This window comes from Mauremys mutica, unplaced genomic scaffold (genome assembly GCF_020497125.1).
Source record: "Mauremys mutica isolate MM-2020 ecotype Southern unplaced genomic scaffold, ASM2049712v1 Super-Scaffold_100350, whole genome shotgun sequence".
NCBI lineage: Eukaryota > Metazoa > Chordata > Testudines > Geoemydidae > Mauremys > Mauremys mutica.
Window position 1 is genome coordinate 320,013 of NW_025423321.1, and position 7,596 is coordinate 327,608.

The following is a 7,596-nucleotide window of genomic DNA, read 5'->3' on the forward strand; positions in this document are numbered from 1 at the left end:
GGCAGAGGGCAGCAGAGCATGCACACGCACACACACAATTGCAAACATACACGAACACATGCATGAATCCAGCCATACACACACAATTGCTAATATACACAAACACCTGCACAAATCCAGCCAACACCAACACAAGCCTGGGAGCCAGGGGAGCAGAGCAGGCTGGGGCCGGGTCACCCCACTTCCCACAGGAAGTAGCCAGCCCCCCGTCCCCCAAGGAGGCCTGTGACCAGCCCCCCTCTGCTTCCCCCCACGGAGGTCTGGGGCCCCAGCCTGCTCTGCTCCCCTGGCTCCCAAGCTGGGAGGGGGAACCGCCTCACAGCACTTGCCGGCGGAGTGGCTGGGAGCCAGGGGAGTGGACCAGGTTGGGGCTGGGTCACTCCACTTACCAGGCAGTGAGTGTGTAGGCGGGGGGGGGGGGGGGAGGTGGGGCTGGGGCAGAGCAGGGGTGGGGGCCATGGGGAAGAGCCGGGCAGCCCCCCCTGCAGCAGGTCCCCACCCCAGCTCACCTCCGCTCCACCTTCTCCCCTGAGCACGCCGGCGCCGCTCCACTTCTCCCACCTCCCAGGCTTGCGGTGCCAATCAGCTGTTTAGTGCTGCAAGCCTGGGAGGGGAGGAGAATTAGAGTGGGGGGTGGCGTGCTCAGGGGAGAAGACGGAGCAGAGGTGAGCTGGGACAGGGAGAGGTTCCCCTGCAGCCCCCCACCCCCGTTACTTGCTGCAAGCAGCCCTCCCCCCCCGCACCCACTCATCTCCACTCCACTACCTCCCCTGAGTGTGCTTTTTGGTGCCTCCAACCACTTGGCACCCTAACTCGGCAGCTGAGAGTCTGTGCAGACATCGGCCCCCCTGCCAGCCCCACAGGCAGCAGCAGCACCAGCCCCCCAGCACCCCCCAGCACCACAGGGGCACTCAGTGCACTTCCTGTGGGGAAATGGCTCCTTGGCGTCCAGCTGCTAGAGTGAGAGCCAGGAGAGAGCAGTGTCTGGCTCACCGTGGGGGAGAGAAGAGACCTGGTGAGTGCGGATCTCCCTCAGCCTCCCCCGCAAGGCTGGTCAGTTTTATTGTCACTGTGATAGTCAGTGCTTCCCTTCAGGGCCGGCCCTAGAGGGGTCTGTGACAAATCCCTCATTTCCTCCCCAGGCCCTGCCCCCACTCCACTCCTTTCCCCAAGCTCCCACCCCTGTCCCATCTCTTCCCGCCCTGCACCTTCCTGCCCCATTCCTCTCCCTCCCCCACCTCTTCCCATCCCTGCTCCTCCCGCTCCTCCCCACCCAGTGCCTCCTGCACCCCACTGAAAAGCTGAACACCTTTTTTTTTCCTGTTGGTTCTGCAGCCCCGTAGCACCCATGGAGTCGCTGACTCAGCTCCTTTCACATGCTAGAGAGGAGCAGAACCAGGGCTATGGCTGATCTACGGGGCACTAGGTGAGTGGCAGAGGCTTCAGGTGCTGAGAGTTTGCCTGACCCCTCAGGGACACAGTGTGAGGGGGTGTCCCAGGGATCTCTATGAAAGGAGCAGAACAGGATTTACTTGGGGTGGGGAGAGAATTGAGAGTGTCTCAGGGGGTTGCACAGAGGTATTGCCCGGGTGAGAGACTGGCTAAAACACAGGCCTTGCTGTGAGCAGGATTTGAACCCACACAGGTGAACCCTATTTGATTTCAACTCCAACGCCTTAACCACTCGGCCATCACAGCAGAGGGGTATTTGGGGTTTGTTCTCTTTGCTTAGCCATGTGCAGTAGCTCATGCTCCAATACATCTGTTAGTCTATAAGGTGCCACAGGACTCTGCTGCTTTTACAGATCCAGACTAACATGGCCCCTCTGATATTCCTAGTGACACTCTCCAATGGATCCCCATCCTCCACCCACCGTGAGGTAGGTAAGAGCGGATCATTATTATCCCTACTTGAAAGACGGAGAAGCTAAGGCTGAGATAGGAGAATTGACTTGTCTTAGGTCACACGGCCAGTCAGTGCAGAGTTGGGAATAGGACCCAAGAGCCCTGATTTTCAAACTAACCATCGGATCTTGAATTTCAGACATTGAATTACCTGAGTAAAGTGCTCTCGGATGAGTTCCAGACCAACAACAGTGCACAGTAATTATTCAGCAAGTATTTGAGGAGAACTGAAATGTTAGAGAGAATCATGATCTACTCAGAGACCATTAAAGCAGCGAAGCAGCAAAATTTGTCACACATATAACAGGTTATGACTTATTTCCTTGGTCTTAAAAGAGAACAACAAGGACCTGAGTCTCCTCCCTGTCAATAACCCCCTGCTCAGCCAATCAGGGTAGAGACTGAGGACAGGAGGCTGAGGGTTCTCACCAGAGAGCCCAAAGGATGGCCCAGGTCACGGGTGGGATCACTGCCCGAGCACTATTTCAGCCCCACATTTTTGGGTGGAACTCCCAGAGTGGGAGCTGCAGAGCACTCCCCCGCAACACACACACACACCTCTCTCTCCTGGTGTTGGGAGGGGAACAGGTGAAAGGACAAAAGAAGCAAGAGACAAAGAGAAAAGAGGAAGGGATGGATGGAGGAAAAGGTGAAACAAAAAGGACAAACCCTAATGTCCCCAGTGATTCTAAGGGACAAAATCCCAGGTGCGGAATAAAATTTTGCCTCCTTAAGTTCGTGTTTTCCATGCCTAAAATTCAACTGTCACCAGATGGATCAGACTGGACAGGTTTCAAACCTCGAGGAGGCTCTTACCTTCTAAAAAGGGACAGCTGTTTTCTAGTAAAAAGGGAAGGAGAAAACTCGAAAGAGGTTCCTCCTGGCGCTCACCTACGTGAACCCGAATACTCTCTCAGTCCTCAAAGAGAGACCTGGAGAAGGAGACTGGCTGAAGCAAAGCCACAGGGGTCTCTGAGGTTTCCCTGGCCCCTCGCCCCTGTCCTGCCTGGCTGATGTCAGCATCTCTCTGTGAGGTCACCACCTCCCCACCACCTTTGACCAATAGTCTGAGGTCCTGCAAATGGCCTTTGTGATGTCACTGCCACACCCCTCCCTTGCTGTGCCAATGTCCTGCCCCTGGCCAGGCACTTTGGAGGTTTGAGCTACTCCCTGTGGATCACCCCACTCAAGGAGCGTTCGTTCTAGGAAGCAAGCCAGCTAGACAGGAAAACATCAGACGCTGCTCCCAATGCTACACTCAGTTTTTCAGAAATTAGTCGATTTTATGGCCAGAAGAGACCATTAGAGCATCTAATCTGACCCCCTGCATATCACAGGCCTCCTGTATAACACAATAGCTACTTTTGGGACAAACACATTCCAGAAAGGGATCTAGTCTTCATTAAATGACATCAGGAGATGGAGAATCCACCACTTTCCCTAGAAGACATTTTTCTCCAGCCCTCAGAACATTTGGTTGCTCTTTGCTATTGAACGAGCTCAACCTGTTTAGCTTATCAAAAGAAGATTGAAAGGTGATTTCACAGAAGTGTTGAAGGGCCTTAATGGAGAGAAAAGATTGGGTATTAAAGGGCTCTTTAATCGAGCAGAGAAAGGCATAACAAGACCCAATGGCTGGAAGGTGAAAAGAGACAAATTCATATTACAACTAAGGCACAAATATTCAACAGTGTCATGAATAGTTAGTAAAGGGTTAAAGCATAGTACCTGGTGGGCATCTGACCTGAGGACCAATCAGGGAAGAGAATTTGAAACTCTTAGGAGGGAACTTTTCCCTCTATTTGGGGGGGTCTTTGTCTTTGGCCGTTTGGAGTTCAAGAGACCAGACGAGTTAATCAAGTCCCTACAAGTTCCACCTTTCTGAACTAATTTCTTCTAGTCAAGATAGTGAGTATTAGAAAGATACTTTGTGTCCTTATCTAATAATCCTATGTTTGCAATTCTGTGTGTTTGTTATTGATTATTCTTAATTCTGCTTGTACTGGTTGTACTGAGAAAGAGAGAGGATTCTCTCCAGAACTTAGCAAGGTTATACCCTATGAGTGCCCAGCTTGGATTCATAGAGATTCTGTATTTTCTTTTGTTCTCTTAATAAATTCTTTTCTTTTCTTTGGACTTGGTTAATTCCTTCCCTTGGGGAAATTCAGGGGAAGGGGAGGGGGAAGTGGGCTGCTTCCCTGTGTGTGTGAGATTCAAGGAGTTGAATCAGGGGGGAGGGGGAAGGTTCCTCCTCTGTGAATTGATCTGTGTTCCCAAGGGGGGAAACAGGGGTGTCCCGGCCCACGGAATTGACCGGGTGGTGGCAGCCGAAGGGGAGACCTACCCTAGGATTTTGGGGTGGGGGGAAGACATGCGGGTCCTCACTTTGAAACCGCCCAGTTTCAAGTGAGGGTAGACTCTGACAAACAGCGAGGATGATTCACGACAGGAACAAGCTCCCAAGGAAAGTGGTGGATTCTAATTCTAATTCCTTATGAATATTCTGTGTGTTTGTGTCTGCAGGGGAGGAACATGCTATATGCCCAGAGGACTTTATTCCTCCAGCCTACAAGGACAGAGGGGATGTCAAGGAGTTGCTCCTTCAATCCCCCCCACAGAAAGGCCCTTCTTAGGAAAGGCAAAAACCTGGAGAGAAAGAGTAACACTGAACAAGACTCCAGAAAGACAGATTTTTATAATCACAGTAAGAAGTTTTTCACCTGAACAGGGACTTGAACCCTGGACCCTCAGATTAAAAATCTGATGATCTGCCAACTGAGCTAGCCAGGCTCACATGTGGAGAGTACAAGTTGGTGCAGAGGTGAAGCTAGTCAAGAAAAAGCGAGATGGTCACAATAGGGGAAACCTGCTGCTCTCTCTCTCTTCCCAGCCCTGGCCTGGCTGGGTATTAGTGCTGGTTAAAAAGAGGGGAAAATATCGGCATCTACCAGCCATTCATAGCTATACAAGACTCAGGCACAATACAGAGGTGCCCATCTGTAAGTGCCAAATGGTTGGATTGGCTAATGCAGCCTGCAGACGTCCAGGGCACTCTGGGATATAGAGCCAAGTGTCCATCACCATCATCATTTCAAAGGGATAATGATAATGGTAGCAAGGTTCACAACTGACTCAGCAGTTGCATACAAAGGTGCACGTTTGGCAGTTACATTGGCTCAGGTTGGCCACCCCAGTCTAGATGTAGAAGTTACAACATTTAAACTTGAAAGAGGGGCCAATTTCCCACCTTTACATCCAAACACGATGAAGGTAGCAGATAGAGCCAGAGCAGGTTGTCTATGGGACCAAGTACATGCAGAGTATCCTCGACAGAGGTTTGTTCAACCTGTTCTTAAAAACCTCTGAGGACAGAGACACCACAGATGCCTTTGGGAGCCTATTCCAGAGCTTAACTGCACTCAGAGTCTGACATTGGTGAAGTAGGAGGCTGAGAAAAACAACACTAGCTGTCAGAAAAAAACAGCCCTCCCTGGTGCTTTAAGCAGTGGGTTCTGGTGTTTTAACAGCCATGGTCTGGGTTCAATTCCCCCTAAAAACCAGAAGTTTTTCAATGAAAATCTCCATTCATTTTGCATGTGAAATGGAAAGGCAAAGAGGGCATCTTGTCCTTATCAACAAGGCAAAGAATGGCTTTTTGCTCACTAAATATTTTTAAAAGGCGCTGACTCAACCTGAAGATCTCATTGCATTTGTATTTACAATGGAATGATTCTCTCTAGGATAGACAGAAATTCTTCAGCTAGACTCAGATTCCACGGGAATACGAGAAGCGATTGTGTCTAACACCTGCCTTTTTTCGGACAAGAGTGATGTCCAAGTTTTCCATGGACATTTCCCTTCCAGCACCTCAGCCCCCTCCAACAATACAAGAAACTGAAATGCACAGAAAGTTTCTCACCATAGGATTCACTGACCAGGCCGGAGGAAAAGTTTTGCCAGAACACTTGGTTATAATATCCCTCCCTGACCTTAAATGGAAAGCAAGGGGCTAACTCTCAGAGCACATAACCACAGCTTATGAGCCTCACATTCTACACTGTCAATGTACCCTTCTCCCTCCCCCTCTATATTGACCAGCCAAGCCTGCCCCCCTCAAGCCACGCCAAGACTCTTCTGGGTAAGGAGCTTGGAATTTACCCAGCTAGGGGCTCTACATGCACCACTTTTGAAGATGTTTGGATTCCTTACAACTTCTCTCATACAAATGCTAAATAGTTGGTGGTGTAATGTTACAGGAGAGGTTGAAATTAGGCTATTTTGTCAGATAGAAGACAGTGATTGTGTCAGGAGTGGGATGTGAATGTGCTCGTACATATGGAGCCTAGAGCAACAAATGACAGGGTTAGAGGGCTTATTCCTTCACCCTCTCACTTCCCTGGTCCTTCTTGCATGAACAGAGAGCAACAATACCCGAAGTCCAAAGGCGCAAACAATTCGATGTTTATTGGGGTGAGCGTCCATCAAGCATGATTCCAGTTTCCTTCCTTAGTGTCCCCTTCTCAGCTCTGACACCACAGAGCCTTGCCTGTGTCCCTGTTTCTGTTCCCATCCCCTGTTTCCATTTTCCCCTGTAGCAAAACAGGATCCCAATTCCCCCATCCCCAGTCCCTGGTCCCATCCCCCCCCCCCCCGCCTTCCTGATTGACTGCAGACTATATAGTAAAACCTGAGTTTTGCTTAGCTATTCCTTAACCAATCATTTTACTGAAATTTAGCTAACCACTCCTAACATACTGTAACATGATTATTTAACCAATTATATTCCACCACCTTCATTGGTTTACACCCAACAAAATGAATTATACAGCAGACAGAAACAATCACAGAACCAGACAGAGACCATGCAAATAAACATACAAAACAATACAGAAGGGAGGATTTCACAACTACAGCTATACAGACATAAGGGTTTTCCAGCTGTGTCTATTGATAAGTGAGTTCTTGCCAGACAGGATGCTACCAAACTAAGTTTCCCTTTCTCTGGAGGTGATAGGAATATCAGGACAGGATTGTATTCCTCACAGCCCAATAGCACCTTATTTCAGTGTGACTAGTTGGGAACGTGAGGATGTGACCATACACTTCCCAGCTTATGGCTGCCTTTGCTGCTTAGCCAAAGAACCAGGCCTCAGACTGTCACAGTGAGAGAAGGCCATTACACAGACAGACAGTGATTTTTTATTCTCTCTTTTATATATTTATAACTAGCTAAGTGATAAAAATACACCTAAATTCTTAAAGTACAGGCCTTTGCAGACTGGCCTGAATCTCTGTATCCTAACAGTCCTCGAGGTCAGGCAGCCTCTGGGTAAGGGGGTGGGGACTCAGATCCTTCCACTGGCCAATTCCACCAGGGTTGTGTATAAACCAGGGAAGTTTGCCCCAATAGCCAGACCAGATGCCCCCTTTACACTTGCACTCTGTCCTCATTGCTTCTCTCTCTCCCTTCCCCTCATCTCTGCTGCTCCCCCTCTGGGGGCTTTCTCAGCACCTGGCTCCACAGCACTTCCTGGGGGCCAGAGACTGCGCTTTCTGCATCTGCAGATGTGGCCTCTCTCCTGATTGCTAAGGAAAGGAACCATTCCAGGAAATGGCCACAGCTTCTGGGAATCCTTGTGTGGCTGTGAACAGAATTTGGCTCCTGGCACACAAGGCAACTTAAAAGCTGAG

At 49.8% G+C, this 7,596-nt stretch overlaps 1 non-coding gene across 1 annotated transcript; it reads right to left on the minus strand.

Moving 5' to 3' along the window:
* Positions 1-1,616: 1,616 nt before the first annotated feature.
* Positions 1,617-1,698, minus strand: TRNAS-UGA. Its single transcript has one exon. It is a non-coding gene; the product is annotated as a tRNA-Ser (tRNA).
* Positions 1,699-7,596: the final 5,898 nt, after the last annotated feature.